Below are 20,085 nucleotides of genomic sequence, written 5' to 3'. Positions count from 1 at the left end.
ATTTAAGCTCTGGGAAAATGAAATGTAGCCTAGATAAAGATTATACATCTTTAAGAATAAATGTATTTAAAATAATAAATAGATTAGAGAGACAATTAATCTGAACTTAAATTTCAGTTGAAACCCAGGCAAAATATGTTACTAGCAACCTTCTTTGGACTACCTCTGAATAAGACAAATAACATACATTTTTAATTAATTGAATGTATTATACTAAAAACATTTATTTTCTTCTGGATTTTTAAAAATTGAGTTATTCTCTAGGGATTTGATTGTCACATAAATTGAACTAGTATCTCAAAAGATCTTGTGGTAACCAGTCATATGGGAATCTACTTGCTTATGCAAGCCTTCTACAACATCTTGTAATAATATCCATAAATTAAAATTAAAGCAATATAAAATGTGAAAATTGTGTGACTATACATAAAAGTAGACACCAAATACTTACAATACTTTCATAAAGATATTTTCTTTAATGTTGTGCTTTATCATTTATTTCTTCTCATAAGAGTAAATATTGCAATTTTAACTTTGTCAGACAATTTTATAATGTGGTGATTTTTTTCTCTTCTGTTCACTCTTTGTCTTTGTGTTTGCTTTGAATGTGTGGAAATAAAAACGTTCTTTGTTTTGGTCACTGTTGAAAGAGGCTACTGGCCAAATACTGTAAGTCTCATTGCAGATGTGTTCTATATCTTTTAGGCTTGCTAAGTGCTGTAAACAACGATGTCGGTTACATGAGAAGTATTTGATGCATGCTGATAGTTCTTCCTAAGACTGACATGCCCTACATAAGTTTCTCTCAGCATTTACCTCCCAGCATGACTGCTCTGTGTTAAGAGATTAGCCACTTTCTTACAAGAGTATTTTGAAATGTGTTGTATAACAAACCTGATATAAAGGATATTATAGTTTGAAATCTAATGTTATCTTGTGCACAGATTTGTACAAATGTGTTTCTTTCTCTTATAATTCATGATGGGATAAATATTGTTCTTCTGTGTTTTTGTTTAGAAACCTCTGGAAGAATTGAGCTGGTCGACTATGCAAACACTTGTCAAGAGCCTATAAAATACGCAGCATAAAATTTTTCCTTTGTAGTCAAACCTGATTATTCCTCTTAAATACTGGGAACAGAATTTCACAGTTGTCAGAGAATATACCTTTTGTATTTTCGTATTAAATATTCTATTATTTACAATTGTAGTTTAACACCTTTTTTAGCTAAAATTCTCATTTTTCTCATTCTGTTAAAAATTTCCAATTCCAACACGAAGATAATAAAGAATACTAATTTTATCCTTATTAACTTGAAGGAAGTAATATTTATTTTTGCATTTCTGTACTTAAGTAAATCACAAATAGAGTTTTCTGTAGTTGTAGAATTAATATAAAGTAAAGTAGCATAGTATTCAATAAGAAGGGATTTTTCTTTTTTAAAAAGAGGTCTGAATTATAAACTAAATATCTGTGTAACCTTGAACAATTTATTAACTTTTTGAAGATATTTGAAACTTATTTCTAAAATGAGAAAAATACCTATCTTGAGGAGCTTTTGTAAATATTAAATGAGATATAATATGTAAAGCAATTAACAAAATTCTAGGCATGGTATGGGTATTTAAATAAATAGAAAGTATTATTAAGTTTTATAGTAATAGTTTTACAAATTTTATATGTAATTCTGATGATTAATGGTTATTTTAATATCTTTTCTACTGTATATGCTAGGGAGTATTTTGGAGTATCAAATTTAAATATTAGTAAAACATGAAAATTTGATTTAGTAATAAGTAGACAAAGCAGAAAAATGCATTAAATATTATTTCTTATGCAAATTAGGACAATAAAATATGTGAGCAAGAAATAAGGCTGAAGTATGTATATGAGCAGAATAAAATAAATTACTGCAAAATGTAAATTATCCAGACTTGTGTTTCCTTAACTGGAAGCTCTACAGGAAAGAACTTTAATCTTCCAGAAGGCTAAACTCATAAAAGACGATGTTATACTTTTAGACTCAGAAAATAAAACTCTTAGTTCTGCCGTTAAAGAATTAATAAAGCAAAAGGGTAATTATATAATTGATTAATATGGTTAATGTGTTCAGCAAAAGTGTGCAATATCATTTAATGGATATCAAATCAAATACATAATTAACATTTTTAAATTTTCTTTTTCTATGTATAATGCCAGATAACATAATAAAGATTATTATTTTTTTCACAATATACATTTTGTGTTAGTTACTTTGAAGGAATTTGGAAAAATGTCCATAATACTTGTGGCTACAATTTTATAACATGTTGGTGATAAGTACAAGTAAATCATATACTTGAAAGATATAAATATGATGAGCAAGGAAAAATTATCAGTATTATGGTTTTAAAATGAGCAGTAGTATTCTTAGCATTGATCTTAGAGGACTTCCAATGTGGTCCATGCCCAAGAGAATTTTAACAGTAATAGTTTCAGAATAATAAATTTTTAGGCTGGAATATACATAGAAAAGCTATTTTGCAGATGATTCCATTGTGATTTCAAAAATACATCTCACTCACCTAAACTGAAGCTTTTATACTCTTTATTCAATGTTCTACAACACAGATTCTTCCTTACTAAATAAATATCATATTGTAAAACATTTCATTAACCTTTTTATTTTTAATTGTCTAATTAAAGTCTGTGGATCCATACGGTTAATACCACCTGTAGTCAGCATTCTGAAAAGGTCAGTTTAAATTTACTTTCAAAAATCTCTACTAATGTGTTATAATTGCATTCAGGATTTTCTAATAGAGTTTAATGTACCCCAAGGGGATATTATCTAAGTACTGCTTCACAGTTGCAAAGGAAACTGATAAATTGTAATTTTTAAATTTGTACATTATGTGATTCTTGTTTTCATTTCCCCTGATTCTCATCTTATAGCAAGTAGATTCATCTGCAGCTGTGAAAACATTGAAGGGATAGAATTGTGGGAAAGAGATATAGCCTTATTTGTAATACCTTTTATTTGCAAAAAAAAAAAAAAAGTATTGTGTTTCTCACTTGGTCTTCATTTTGGCATTATCTGTCTGTGATATGCATTTACAGATGATGCTGACAATTTGTGATATACATGGATCTGGGCCATCAGAATGGCACTGGAGTTTTATTTCTGCTACTAGTAAATTTAATGTTAGAAAAAGCAAGCGGGCTTATCAGTTCAAACTTCAACAACTACTTTGTAGTGAAGCTAGGGCACATAAAGACAACACTCTAGAAAATAGAAGGCAAGCAAAATTTAAAGATCGTACACATAAAAATAATTGAAAGGGATGTTAGACCTAAACAGGAAAACCAAAGCTATGAAACAAATTAAAGGAAAACATGAGTAATCCATTATGACCTTGAAATTGGCAAACAATTTTTAGAAAACAAAAAGCACTAAATTTTTTTAAAAATTATAAGTTTGAATCCATGCAAGTCACAAAGAGTAAACAAAAAACACATGAAGACACACACACAGACACACACACACATACACACACACACATACACACACATACACATACACCAAGAAATTTCAAGAAGTCCATTGCTATGGAACAAAGTATTAGAGTACTAGACATATACTGTGTTTCTCAAAACACTAGACAACAACTCTCTTTTGTTGAAAAATTGAAACGATAAAATAGTGCATTACATGTAGCTCATTGTGTTAAATTAAATTAAATTTGCCCTAAAGCTGCCTCCATATCAAGTGCATATATTGTGCACTGCAACCTAACTTAAGCGTATATTCCTGTAAGAAATAGCTGAGTTTCACTCAATCACAGGCTACCAACTGTTCAGGCCATTTCCATATAAAGGAAATGCCTCATCATACCATGCCTAAATAAGGCAAATGCCAACCTGTCAACAATCACGCTGCTTCTGTCCATCACTTCTTTTCTTTGTCTATAAATACTGCCTGTTCACATTGTTGGGTGGAGCTTTAAAAACCTGTCCTGGTTTGGAGTGTTGCCCAATTCATGAATCATTTCTTGAGAAAATAAACTCTGCTAAATTTAATTCATCTAAAGTTTTCCTTTTAACGTGTAACTATGAAGTAACTACACAGTTTACAAATCTAAACTTTACTATCCATCTGACATTAGAAATAGCACTTACATTTCTTTGTTTGATTACTTTATTTATAAAATGAGGCTAAGCAAATCTATTGGCATCTTAAAACATTTTGAAGATTATGTAAAACATTCAATGTAACAATAATTTAACTCCTGCACACAGGAAAAATGTGAAATTCGCTGTATTATTCTGTTCTCACATTGCCATAAAGACATGCATGAGACTGGATGATTTATGAAGAAAATAGGTTTAATTGACTCACAGTTCTGCAGGCTGTACACGAGGCATGCCTGGGGAGTCCTCAGGAAATTTAAAATCATGGTGGAAGGTGAAAAGGAAGCAGGCACGATCTTCACGTGGCAGAGCAGGAGAGAGGGAGAACAAAGTGGGCAAGTGCTACACACTTTCAAACAACCAGATCTTGTGAGAACTCACTATCATGAGAAGAAAAAGGGAGAAATTCACCCCTATGCTCTAATCGCTTCCCACCAGGTCCTTTCCTAACATTGGGGATTACAATTCAACATGAGATTTGGCTGGGGACACAGAGCCAAACCATATAATCCTACCTGTGGCCCCTCTCAAATTGCATATCCTTCACACATTTTAAAACACGATCATGCCTTCCTAACAGTTCCCCAAATCTTAACTCATTCCAGCATTAACCCAAAAGTCCAATTTTAAAATCTCATCTGAAACAAGACAAGTCCCTTCTGCCCATGAGCCTGTAAAACTAAAAGCAAGTTAGCTACTTCCAACACACAAGGGGAGTACAGGTGTTAGGAAAATGCTCCCATTCCAAAAGGGAGAAATTGAACAAAACAAAGGCACTACAGGCCCCATTCAAGTCTTGAACACAACAGAGCAGTCATTAAATCTTAAAGCTCCAAAATAATCTCCTTTGACTCCATGTCTGACACCTAGGCCACACTGATGCAAGAGGTGAGATCTCAAGGCCTTGGGCAGCTCTGCAAGGTACAACCCCTTCAGCTGTTTTCACAGGCTAGTTTTGAGTGCCTGTGGATTTTCCAAGTGCAAGGTACAAGCTGCCAGTGTATCTATCTTTCTAGGGTCTGGAGGATGGTGGCCGCCTCCTTACAGCTCTACTAGGCAGTGCTCCAGTAGGGACTCTGTGTGGGGGTTCCAACCCCACATTTTCCCTTTGCACTGCCCTAGTAGAGGTGCTTCATGAGGGCTCTACCCTTGAAGCAGACTTCCACCTGGATATCCAGGTGTTTTCATACATCCTCTGAAATCTAGATGGAAACTGTCAAACCTCAACTCTTGCCCTCTGTGCACTTGCAGGCCCAACACCATGTGGAAGACACCAAGGCTTCTGAAGTTCCTCTGAATCAATGATCTGATATATACTGTGGCCCCTTTTAGCCATGACTGGAGTGGCCTTAATGCAGGGCCCCATGCAACAGAACAGCAGGGTCCTGGGCCCAGCCCATGAAGCCATTTTTCCCTCCTAGGCCTCCAGATCTGTGATGGAAGTCACTGCCACAAAGTTCTCTAAAATGACTTGAAGGGATTTTCCCCATTGTCTTTACTGTTAACATTTGGCTCCTCTTTACTTATGCAAATGTCTGCAGCCCCCTTGAATTCCTTCACAGAAAGTAGGATTTGATTTTCTACCACCTAACCAGGCTGCAAATTTTCCAAACTTTTATGCTGTCCTTCCCTTTTAAATATAAGTTTCAACTTCAGACCATCTCTTTGTGAATGCATATGAACATACACTTTTAGAAGCCTCCAGGCCACCCCCGAATGCTTTGATGCTTACTAATTTCTTCTGACAGATACCCTAAATCATCTCTCTCCAGTTCAAAGTTCCACAGATCTCTAATGCAGGGACACAATGCTGCCAGGCTCTTTGCTTAAGTATGGCAAGAGTGACCTTTGTTTCAGTTCCCAATAAGTTCCTATCTCCATCTGAGACCTCCTCAGCTTGGACTTCACTTTCCATATCACTATCAGTATTTTGGTCAAAACCATTCAACACATCTCTAGGAATTTCCAAACTTTCTCTCATCTTCCTGTCATCTTCCTAGCTTTACAAACTGTTCCAATCTCTGCCCATTACCCGGTTCCAAAGTTGATTCCACATTTTCAAGTATCTTTATAGCAATGACCCACTTCTCTGGTACCAATTTTCTGTATTAGTCCATTCTCACACTGCTATTAAAACATACCTGAGACTGGGTAATTTATGGAGAAAAGAAGTGTAATTGACTCACAGTTCTGCAGACTGTACGAGAGGCATGGCTGATGAGTCCTCAGGAAACTTAAAATCATGATGGAAGACAAAAGGGAAGCAGGCAGAATCTTCACGTAGTGGAGCAAGAGAGAGAGAGTGAAAGGGACAGTGTTATACCCTTTCAAACAACTAGATCCTGTGAGAACTCACTATCATGAGACTAGCAAGGGAGAAATCCACCCTTGTGACCCAATCACCTCACATGAGGTCCCTCCTCAAACATGAAGGATAAAAATTCAACATGAAATTTGGTTGGGGACACAGAGCCAAACTGTATCATCGGTCTAAAGAAAAGTACTTTGGGTTTGATTGGTTAAAAAAACATAAAACTTATTTTTGTTATTTTCCCAAATCTCTTTATGATATAATATTTAAAGATACCTAATTCTAGGTTTGAAAATTAGTCCATAAGTTAGGAATCTTAGAGCATAATGGCATATTTACTGTTTGTAGATGATTATTAGGCCAGTTTTTACTTTTAAGATAGGTAAAACAATCTACTTGCATATTAGGACTTTTTTGTTCAATGTATTCATGTTTCTCTACCAATGAAATTAAAGAAAAATTTTTTTGGGGGGGGGATATATTTTTAATTCATACACTCACAAAGGACTTGTATCCAGAATGTATAAAGAACTCTTAAAACTCAGTAACAAGATGGCAAATATTCCAGTTTTTTAAATGGGCAAATAATTTGAATAGATTTCACCACATATGAGATACTGGTGACAAATAAGCACATGAAAAGATGCTCAATCATTAATCATTAAGAAAATGCAAATTGAAACCACAGTGAGACACCCCTACACACCTACTAGATGACTTTTTTTTGTTTTAAGAAATTGACAATACTAAATGCTAATGAGGATGCAAAGTAACTGGAACTCTCATGTAATGCTGCTAAGTGGAAAACAGTATGGCACTTTGGAAACAGTATGGCACTTTCTCTCTCTCTTTTTTCAAAAAAATTATGTTATTTTATTAATAAATTGGGAACTTTTTTTTTTGAGACAGGGTCATGGTCTGTTGCCCAGGCTGAAGTGCAGAGGCAAGATCATGCCTCACTGCAACCTCCACCTCCGAGATCCAGATGATCCTCCAACCTCAGCCTCCCAAGTAGCTGGGACTGCAGGACTGAGCCATCACATCTAGCTAATTTTTGTATTTTTTTGTAGAGATGGGGTTTTGCCATGTTGTCCAAGTTGGTCTCAAACCCCTGGACTCAAGCCTGCCTTGGCCTCCCAAAGTGCTGGGATTACAGGCATGAGCTACTGCACCCAACTGGTAATTTTTTCTTTCTTTCTTTCTTTCTTTTTCATTATAGTTTAAGTTCTGGGATACATGAGCAGAATGTGCAGGTTTGTTACATAGGTACACACTTGCCATGATGGTTTGCTGCACCCATCAACCTGTCGTCTACGTTAGGTATTTTTCCTAATGCTATCCCTCCCCTATCCCCCCACCCGCTAACAGGTCCTGATGTGTGATATTCCCCTCCCTGTGTCCATGTGTTCTCATTGTTCAGCTCCCACTTATGAGGGAAAACATGAGGTGTTTGGTTTTCCATTCCTGTGTTAGTTTGCTGAGAATGATGGTTTCCAGCTTCATTCATGTCCCTGCAAAGGATGTAAACTCATCCTTTTTTATGGCTGCATAGTATTCCATGGTGTATATGTGCCACATTTTCTTTATCCAGTCTATCATTGATGGGCATTTGGGTTTGTTTCAAGTCTTTGCTATTGTGAATAGTGCTGCAATAAACATATATGTGCATATGTCTTTGTAGTAGAATGATTTATAGTCCTTTGGGTATATACCCAGTAATGGGTTTGCTGGGTCAAATGATATTTCGAGTTCTACATACTTGAGGAATCGCTACACTGTCTTCCACAATGGTTAAAATAATTTACACTCTCACCAACAGTGTAAAAGTGTTCCTATTTCTCCACATCCTCTCCAGCATCTGTTGTTTCTTGACTTTTTAATAATCGCCATTCTAACTGGCGTGAGATGGTATCTCATTGTGGTTTTGATTTGTATTTCTCTAATAACCAGTGATGATGAGCTTTTTTTCATATGTTTGTTGGCCACATAAATGTCATCTTTTGAGAAGTGTCTGTTCATATCCTTTGCCCACTTTTTGATGGGGTTGTTTGTTTTTTCTTGTAAATCTGTTTAACTTCCTTGTAGATTCTGGATATTAGCCCTTTGTCAGAGGGATAGATTGCAAAATTTTTCCCCCATTCTGTAGGTTGCCTGTTCACTCTGATGATGGTTTCTTTTGCTGTGCAGAAGCTCTTTAGTTTAATTAGATCCCATTTTTCAATTTCAGCTTTTTTTGCCATTGCTTTTAAATGTAAGACCTAAAACCATAAAAAGCCTAGAAGAAAAGCTAGACAGTACCATTCAGGACATGGGCATGGGAAAAAAAATTAACTATATTGACATGTAAGTCTTTATATGTTAAGTAGTTTTAGTTTTCTAAAAAACAGTATCCAGTAACAAAGATAAGTTTGTATTCATTAGTATGATGTATAGACTAAAGAAAAGATTGAATGATTAATTGATGTATTGGTTGTGTAATATAAATATATACATATGTATTTCTTCTTTTTTTGAGACAGGGTCTTGATTTGTTACCTATGCTGGAGTGCAGTGGCTTGATCATGGCTCACTGTAGCCTCAACCTTGCAGATTCAAGCCATCCTCCCACATTAGCCTCTAAGTAGCTGGGAAAAGAGGTGTGACCCACCATATCCAGCTATTTTTTTGTATTTTTGTAAAGACAGGGTTTAGCCATGTTGCTCAGGCTGGTCTCGAACTTCTGGGTTCAAGTGATCCACCCCTTGGCCTCTCAAAGTGCTGGTATTATAGGTATGAACTACCACATCTGGCCTTGCAGTGTATATTTAACAAATATTCTGTCCCTTGCATTGTGTGTTCCCCATATTGGGAATAAAGCAGCAACCACATTGTCAAAAATATCTGCTTATTCCGATAGAGGGTGGGACAGATAAAATAAATAAATAAAACATATGCTGTGATATATTTTAGTTGCCTCAATGGATAAGAGAGAACACCAGAAACAATAATAATTATAATCCCTAATGGAGTTTTCAAAATAAATAAGGTGATATCAGAAAAACTAATTGCTAATGTGAAAACCATGGAAACCTGTAGAAGTTATACAAGTTCTGGTACAAAGAAACTGGGTGAGAGCAACAATCATGAGTACCAATTTCCAATATGCTGCAAGTGTTGCATTGAACAATATGCCGAGCTAATTCTCTCAGTTCCAGCTAAAACCCGATTACAACAAGCCGAGGCACAAAAATGCAAGCCCTTTGAAGACATGTCTTATTTTCAGAGGACTCATTATCGTCACTTCCCATTTATATGCAGTTTTACTTGTTGCAAAGTGAAGTAGGCTGATTATGAGATTTTTTGGGGAAAGAATGTAAAAATGAGATTACCCATTATTGCCAATTATGCTTTTACCTTTTGGCCTTCGTGTACCAAATGTAGAGGTCCAGTTTCTTGGTTTTTTGTATACAGTGTGTTTAGTTTCATTTAATCTTATGTATGATCTAAAAGTAACTAACATATGCCACTGCCATTTAGAAATGTTAAAGCCAATGTTAATATTTCCAATATTTTTATCTTTCCATGGTTCCAGTCCTCTTGTTTTATAACTGTATGCTTCTTTTCCTTAGTGTCCCCAGTAAGTTTTAATTGAATGCTAAACATTTTGTATACAAGATCACAGAACACATGCACACACATATCTATCTATCTATATACATGAAGTAAATGTAGGCTGAATGTGCTGGCACATTCCTGTAATCCAAACATTTTGGGAGGCTGAGGCAGACGGATCACTTGAGTTCAGGAGTTTGAGACCAGCCTGGCCAACATGGTGAAACCCTGTCTCTACTAAAAACAGAAAAATTAGCAGGGCATGGTGGCAGGCACTTGTTATCCCAGCTACTTGGGAGGCTGAGGCAGGGGAATCACTTGAACCCAGGAGGCAGAGGTTGCAGCAAGCCAAGATGGTGCCACCGCAATGAAACCTGGGTGGCAGAGCTAGACAACAAAATAATTATTAACAAAAGAGCTCAAAAATAATATAATTAACAAAAGGGCTCAAAAATAATTAAAAGAAAATTTAAATAAATAAGTAAAGTATATGTGTACAGACAAAAAAGTATCTATGTATATGTATTTTATATGTGTCTCTGTGTGTGTGTGTGTGTGTGTGTGCATCTGTGTTTTCTTACCCTATCCACTACTGTCAGGCAGCTGCCGTAGTAAGGAATCTCCTCAATACATTCAGGAATGGAGATGACTTGAGACTAAGTGCCAGACTTCATAAAGCTTGTTCTGATTGAGTGTCGGCCTTCATAAGGAAACCTTTGCTTTCAGCCTGATTTTAGGGTATATATCTTGAGGGGTCCCAGTTGAGCACCTGTGAATTTTACAAGGGTCCATTCTCTGCTTGACTATTTTTTTCTACCACACTACAAGAATGGCAAATTCTCCTCTCAGGTTTTCTGTCACTTTCTGTTGTTCTCTCATCATTAACAGCTTAGTAATAAAAAATGCTTGTAAAGAAAACTAGTGCACAGAATTGGCCTTAAATCTCTGTACCTTCTATTTTCTAGAATCTTGATGCTTTAAGTCTTGGCTGCATCCAAGCCCACCTTCTTTGCTTCTTGCCTTGTCTCAGACGAGACTTTGGACTTGGACTTTTTAGTTAATGCTGGAATTAGTTAAGACATTGGAGGGACTGTTGGAAAGGCATGATTGTGTTTTGAAATGTGAGGATGTAAGATTTTGGAGAGGCCGGGGCAGAATGATATGGTTTGTCTGTGTCCCCACCCAAATCTCATCTTGAATTGCAGTTCCCACAATCCCCATGTGTCATGGGAGGGACCTCTTGGGAGGTAATTGAATCATGGGGGCTGTTACATGCATGCTGTTCTTGTGATAGTAAGTTCTCACAAGGTCTGATGGTTTTATTGGGGTCTTTTCCCGTTGCTTGACTCTTCTCTTTCCTGCCACCCTGTGAAGAAGGATGTTTTTGCTGCCCCTTCTGCCATGATTTTTAGTTTTCTGAGGCCTCCCCAGCCATACAGAACTATGAGTCAATTGAACCTCTTCTTTTTATGAATTACCCACTATCAGGCAGTTATTTATAGCAGTGTGAGAACGAACTAATACAGATGCCTTCAAAAATATTTCCCTATTTTATTCAGCTCCAATGGATTCAGGGCTCTAAATTGTCCTGGAAGTGCCAAGCGTGGAAGTCTAGAGTGTTTATGAGTTAAACATATTAGCCCAAAATCATCTCATCAGAATAATGAAATGATAGCAGATTTTTCATAAAATGCCTAAGAATTCTAATAATATACATGATAGGAAGATATCTGACAGGAAATATGTAGAAAGAAATGTGTAATTAATTCCTTCTGCCAAAAGGTTTTACTTTCATTCTTTAATGTCAGATCATATGAACAAGAATTTTAACACTAAGCAAAGAAAATTTCATTTTCATTTTCCATACACTATTACTGTTAGGCTTTTGAAAGAGTTTTACACCATCATAAATTAGCATTTTAGCTTCTTTCCTCCTGTGAACATAATTAGAAGACTTGAGTAGCCAGGATGGCTTAGAGCCATAAGAACTGATACAGAAAAGAGCAAAGAATTAACCCAACAATGGCATTCTCTCCATTTTCCCTAGAATTGCTGGACAGGATGCACTCTTTATTTTGTAATTGAGCTGTTCTCACTCTACACCAGTTTTATAACAATTTCTTTAAATACCTTAGCATAAACACATACAGATTTATGTTATTCTTGTTTCATTTGAACATATGATATTCCTCCCATTTTTGCAAGCTTCTTATTGATAAAATCTGGACATTCACAGAGTGAAAGAACATTTTTGCAAATCATATATTTGATAAAGTACATTTATCTAAAAATACATATAAATTGTAAGTGAGTATCCACTTACGATTTAATAATAAAAAGAGAAACATTCAAATTAAAAACAGGTCAACAATCTTAATAGATGTTTCTTCAAAAAGATGTAAAATTGGCTTCTAAGCATATTATAAGATGCTCAACTTGATTAACCATCAGGTACTGCTAGTCAAAACCACAATGACATACCATTTGCAGCCCCAAGAATGGCTGAAATTATAAAGATAAATAACAATTTTTGGTGAGTGTATGGGGAAATTTGCACCCTTTTATGCTATTGGTAGGAACATAAAATGGTGGAGATTGTTGAAAAACAGTCTGGCAATTCTCCAAAAAGTTAAACCTAGAGTTACCATATGACTCAAAATCTCCACTCCTGGATGTATACCTTAAGGAATCAAAAATACGTGTTTACATAAAAATCTATAAACAAATGATAATAAAAGCTTCATTTACAATAGTCAAAAGTAGAACCAATCCAAATATCCAAAACTGAAAAAAGAGCAAATGAAATGTGTTATATATATTAGTTTTCTATAGATGCTGTAAAAATACTACAATTTAGTGGATTAGACATCTGAAATGGGTGTCAAAGAACTATAATAACTGTACTATCGGAGCTGTGTTTCCTCGGAGGCTTTAGGGGAATAGATGTACCTTTACCCTTTCCAGCTTCTAGAGGTTGCTTTTATTCCTTGACTTGAGGGCTTATCCTATATCTTCAGAAAAGTATTTGCATCACTCTGACCTCTGCTTCCTTCATCACATCTTGTTCCTGACTCTAACTCACCTTCATGTTCCATCTTTTAGGATCCCTTATTATTGCATTTGGCCAACCTGGATACTGTAGGACAATGTCCCCTAGATCCTTAACTCAATCACATCTCAAAATTCTTAATCACATCTGCACAGTTATTTTTGCCATATAAGTTCATCTGGTAACAAATTCTGGGATTAGGGTATGGACATCCTTAAGTGGTAATTATTCTGCTTACCACACCATACAATAAAATATTATTCAGCAATAAATGACTCAACCTAGATGAACCTTGAAAACATTATGCTAAGAAAAAGAAGCCAACCACTTAATATCACATATTGTATAATTCAATCCGTATGTAATGACCAGAATAGAAAAATCTACAAAAAACATAACTTAGCATCATGGTTGCCCAAGCCTGGATCAGAAGGGAGAATGACTACTAATAAATAAGGGGTTATTGTAAGAGGGGATCATTAGGTGACAAAGATATTGGAAACTTGATTATGGTGATGGCTGCATAGCTCTGTGAACCTGTTTAAAATAATTGAATTGCATAATGTACATAGGTAAATTGTATAGTATGTGAGTTATATATCAATAGAACTGTTATAAAAATAAAGAAATTAGAAAATATTTTGAATTGAATCAAAATAAAAACAAAACAAAAATTTGTGAAATGTATATAAAGATATGGATAAAGTAGTACTTATGGAGAAATTTATAGCAGGAAATTCTTATAAAAGAAGAACAATCTAAAATAAATAAACGGTTTCTGTTTTAAAAACCTGAGAAATAATTTCAAATTAAACAGAAAGTAATTATAATGAAGGAAATAACAAAGATAAGAGTGGAAATTAATATAATAGGAAACATAAAAATAACACATAAAATAAAGCTGTGCCTTTGAAAATATCAGTATAATTGATAACACTCTTGTCTGACTCATTCAGATAAAAGAGAACGTAAAATTTGCCAGTTTCAGGAATGACAGATGATGAGAAACAGTCTCATCATATATTTTCTAGATGTAAGAGAATAATAAGGGTATATATTGCAGAATTCTAAGTCAATATATTAGAAACATAGAGGAAAAACATATTCCTTAAAAGACACAAATTACCAAAGCTCACTCAAAGTTATTGAAAACATGCCTACCTCTGTATCTTTTAGAGATCTTGAAAATATAGTTTAAAAACCTTCATGAAAAAATAAAACCATCAAGGTTCAGATGGATTCTTTGGTAAATTTTGCAAATAATTTGAAAGAAAATTCTATTCAAAACTGTCCTAGAAAATTGTAAACAGAATAATAATTTTGTAATTCTATGAAGCAATATTATCCTAATACAAAAACTAGACATAAAAATAAGAAGAAAATTTTTCTACAGATTAATATCCCTTATTTCTAAACATGAAACAATTCTTAACACTGCTTTAGCTAAAATTAAAGGTTAGTTTAAAATGTATAATCAATAATGTAATTTACCATATTAATAACTTAAAAAGGATAAAATATACACAGTCATCTCAATAGATGCAGAATAAACATTTTACAGAATTCAACAATCATTCCCGGTGAAAACTCTCAGCAAATTAATACTGTAATAGAATTTCCCCATACATAAAAAGCTGTAGCTAATATCACACTGAATTGTGAAAGCTAGATTACTTTCTGTCTAAAATCAAGGTTAAGAGAGGAAGTTGAATCTACGTTATACTGAAGGCTCTTTCTAATGCAATAAGATAAGAAAAAAAATCATTCAGTTTGGAAAGAAAGAAGTAAACATGTTTTTATTCAAAGAAAACATGATCCATTATGTAGAAAATCTAATGACTATGACAAAAATCTAATCAGCAAGTTTAAGAAATTTACTGAATAAAACATTGATTTATCTATTTATAATGAACAATTAGAAATTAAAATTCATAAATAATTCCTTTTATGCAATTTTTCATTGCAATAACCCTTAAAATAATAAATACTTAGTGATAAATTGCACAAAAAATATGCAAGCCATGTACACTGTAAACAATAAAATGTTGCTATAAGAAATTAAAATCTAAATTAATGGAGTGCTTTAAAGCATTCATGGGTCAGCAGGTTCTATATAGTCTATATTCTCCTCAAATTGATCTATAGATTCAATAAAATTCCAATTCCAATCTATGCAGGGTTTTATAAAAATTGACAGCAATTCCAGAGTTTTTTTTGTATGTGTAAATCCAAAGCATCTAAATTAGCTAAAACTTCTTCAATAAAGGATAAAATTGGAAGACTTAACACTACCTAATTTAAAGACTTATTCTGAAACTACAGTAACCATGAAGGTGGAGAACTGGCATAAAAACAGACAGAGAAAATGGAGCAGAACAGAGTCCAGGAATATACACATAGATACCTGAAAACTAATTGTGACAAACGTGCAAAAAAAGCTAAGTAGAGAAAGTATAAACTTTTCAACAAATGGAGCTGGAAAGATTGGATATCAGTTAGTAAACAAGGAACTTTGATATATAGCTAACGTATACACAAAAGTTAACTCAAAATACATCACAGACCTAATATAACACTTAAAACTATAAAACTTCTATAAGTAATTTGTGACCTTGGGCTTGACGAATATTTCTGAGGTATGACTCACAAGACGTGGTGTTGTGAGTATGAAAGAACGATTTAGAGTTGACCAATATCAGAACCTAAAAGAGAACTTAAAAAACAAATCACAGAGCACGAAAACAATTTGCAAGGCATATGTCTAATATAGGACTTATATCTGGAATTTGTAAAGATTGTCAAACAATTATTTTAAGAAGAACAACAGCTTTGTGCAGATAATTTACCAAAGAACATATATTAATAGCAAATATTTATATAAATCAATGCTCACCATAATAGTCATTAAGACAATTCAAATTGACACCATGATAAGTACCATGTACTTATTGGAATGGCTAAATTTAAGTATTCTGACTATATCAACTGTTTGCAAGAATGTGGGGAATCTGAAATAATCATATATTGCTGGTAAGAATGCAAAATGATAGAACCACTTAGGAAAATATCTTGGTGATTTCTTAAAATATTAAAACACATTTACTATTCAACTCAGCCATTTTCACTCTTACACATTATCACAAGAGAATTAAAAACATATATTCTTTAAAAAATGTGTATTAAAATTTATAGGAGCTTTATTTATAAGAGCTGAAACTAGAAATGACCAAAATGTCCAGTAACAGGTGTATAAATAAACTGTGACATATCCATACAATAGAATACTGCTTATCAGTAAAAATAAATACATTATTGATATATGGTACAACATGAACAAATTTTGAAATAAATATGCAATGTAAAAGAAGCTAGATGAAAAATAAATATTATGATGGCATTTATATAAAATTCTAGAAAGTAAAAATTAATCTACTGTGAGAGATGATGTTACGAACTGAATTGTGTCCCATCAAAATACATATGTCAAAGCCCTAAACTGTAATTTGTATGTACTAGGAAACAGTACCTTCACAGAGGTAATTAAGGTTAAATGAAGTTGTAAGGATGAAGTTGTAATTCTGTATGACTAGCATCCTTATAAAAAGAGAGCATGACACCAGGTATGTATGCACACAGGAAACAGGTCATATGAGGACATCGAGAGATGGGACTGTCTACAAGCCAAGAAGGGAGGACTCTTCCTGAAAAAGGAGAAACCAAACCTGCAAGTACCTTGATATTGGACTTCCAGCCCCGAGAATGTGAGAAATAAATTTCTGCTGTTTAAGCCACCCAATCTGGTATTCTGTTATGGCTGCCCTAGAAAACTAATACAAATCATAAATAGTATCACTAAACCCAGACCTTCATCCTCTGTTGAATGGATAAATATAATGTGGAAAGTACATGCAGTGGAAGACAGTACAACAGAAAAGAAAGATCAAATGGTTGCCACATGTAACAGCAGGTTAAATATCACAGATATAATGTTGAGTGAAAGAAGCCAGACACAACACCTACCACTATATAATTCTATTTATACAATTCGAGAACAGGCAAATTAATCTATGCTCTTGAAGTCAGGTTAGAGGATACTTTAGAAAGAACTAAAGCTACTTAGATAAGTTTCATTAGGTCGGGCCGGGCCGGGCGTGGTGGCTCATGCCTATAATCCCAGCACTTTGGGAGGCCAGGACAAGCAGATCACCTGAGGTCGAGAGTTCAAGAACAGCCTGACCAACATGGAGAAACTCCATCTCTACTAAAAATACAAAATTAGCCAGGCGTGGTGGTGCATGCCTATAATCCCAGCTACTCGGAAGGCTGAGGCAGGAGAATCGCTTGAACCTGGTAGGCAGAGGTTGCGGTGATCCGAGATCACCCCCATTGCACTCCAGCCTGGGCAACAAAGAGTGAAACTCCATCCCCCCTCAAAAAAAAGTTTCATCAGGCCACATGGGTGCCTTCTGAGTTTCTGAGTGCTGGTAACACAGTATTTCTTCATCTGGGTTTGAATACCAGGCAGGACAACCCAAAGGGCAGCAATGCCAAGCTTTCATCAGGCTTTCAGTTTATATTCAGAGTGGGGTCAATCAGCACCTTCGGTGCCCATTTTTATGAAATAGGACTTTTTGCTGAAGCACAATATACATACTAAAAAGCATACAGATTAAAAGGGTTTAGTTCTAATACTTTTTTCTAAAGTACACACATCGGGCATCAATGGGCTGGATAAGCCTTCTGTACCATGAAGAGTTTTCCAAAGACTTTGGAAACCCAATCATCTGAAGGAATATTTCTGAGAAAGGGAGAAATACCCTTGGCAGCTGCTGCCTTTCTTCTGATTGGATTATGGGATATTAAAGATGAGAGCCTTCTATTATTTAGGAGAAAATCTTTTATCTCAGTTCCTGTTGAAATTTAAAACCTGAAGTGCTGAGAAAAGTTGTAAAGAATTTTGAAGAATTTCTTTACTCTTAAGGAGGACAACCAAAAAAGGGTTTTTGTCCCAAACAACAGAAAAAAGAAAACATATCAAGTCAGAAAATATATGCATATACGTGCATATATATATATTCATATATATATATGTATATATATATGAAGTGGGTGGTAAAAGTACGCTTTTGTAAGCAAGTGTTTCTGCTATGATTTTGTTACTCATGTGCTCATGTATATAAGTAACAACATTGTAACCAACACTACAAAAACTTATTCTTTAATTATGGTAATGGCCCTGACCTTCCAATAAATATCTAGGGTTTGCTTTTCCTACTGGGAAAGGAAGGCTTCATACCAGACTTGCAGTTGCTCTGCTTCCTGGGTACCATGAGATATTGAAGGACTGCCAGCACTGAGGGTTCTGGAGAAACATCTCCCAAAGAGTAACCAGGTATAACCTTCAGCAAATGCTCTCTACTGTTACTCCCTTACTGGGTTCCAACAAGCAGTCAATCTAGTCCTTGGTGAAGGTATTATTTTTAATTCAAACTCCATAAAAATATGTATCCAACTACACATAAACAGAGGCACAACCAAATATGGAATACTAAAGAGTTAGGAAAATACCAAAATGAAGTTTTATTTTGGAAAAAAAAATAGCCTAGGAAACTATACTGCAAAGTCAATTTGCACATGTAGAATAAAAATTTCATTCAAATTTTATACATAATTCTAGTTCCACAAATGAATATGTGTATGTGTGTGGGGAAAAGAGAGGTGAGGGGAAGGAGATTGAAAGGTTGAGAGGTTGATTGATGGAGGTGTCATGTGTATAGTTTCTTCTCACTTGCTGCTTTTTATTTCTTTTCACTTTTCAAATGCATATAACTGTTTTACTTTATTACTCTAATAGGAAAACCAATACATTTACTTAATGAAAAATAACCAAACCTTTGAGAGGCAAATTTGTCTGCAGAACTGCTTTTGTATACTCAATTCTTGGGATGTCTGAGTAAAAAGCAAAGTTTTATTCCATCTTTTCATGTCTTTTAAATTCCTTTTTCCTGTCTACTCATACTCATTTCTGGGAATCTGAAAAATGTAGCTTCAATTGTATTAGATATCTTACTAAATTATTCTCCCTGAACCCTTAGTATTATGTCTCATAAAATCACATAGAAAAAGAATGTACATGAAATCCACATACATGAGTAGTTTTCTAAATATATATATATATATTCCTTATGAACAATACTTTTAGGAGGTAGGCCTCATTCTTATAGTCATTTCATCAGAAATGTAGCAGGCATCCTAGTTTTTATTGTAGATTGAATATTCAAATAAAGACATCTTAACCCTACCTTCCACCCTTTCTTTTCTCCCTCTTCATCCCTCCCATCCACTCTCCTTTCCTGTCTTCTTTTCTGGTTTCCTGCCTTCCTTCTTTCCTTCCTTGCAAATGAATCCTATATCCCATTAAATATATTGCCTAGGTATTTTTGTCTGATCTCTTCTTTTGTCTGTTGCATTTTAAAACTACTTTCAAGAACTTATTTTGACAGTCACAAGGATTAACTATGTAGTATGTTCACAAATTTAATCTTTCTTAAATGGCTATGTAATGGAGTAATTTCCTGAAATCATCTTCATATATTTATGCTAATCATTTGTATCTCCCGTAGCATAACTGTTTCTCCTTTAACATGCACACCTTCTCAATATATGTCATTGCCCACAAAGAAGCAGGACAATTACTCGGGAGATTTAGGTTTAAAAGAACTCCTTCTTCCCACTGTTTTTTTTTTTTTTTTTTCTTGAAATGGAGTCTTGTTCTGTCACCCAGGCTGGAGGGCAGTGGGCTATCTCAGGTCACTGCAACTTCCACCTCCCCCTTCTTCCAACTTTTTAAAATGTTTTAGTTAGAAGTATTTTTCTTGTTTTGCCTGAATTCATCAGATACTTTCCCTAATTCCCTTATATGTTTATCAATTTATATTCTTTAGGTTGTATTGGCAATCCCAAA

Source organism: Pongo pygmaeus, chromosome 2, assembly GCF_028885625.2.
Source record: "Pongo pygmaeus isolate AG05252 chromosome 2, NHGRI_mPonPyg2-v2.0_pri, whole genome shotgun sequence".
Lineage (NCBI taxonomy): Eukaryota > Metazoa > Chordata > Mammalia > Primates > Hominidae > Pongo > Pongo pygmaeus.
Note: the sequence above shows the minus strand (reverse complement) of the source record.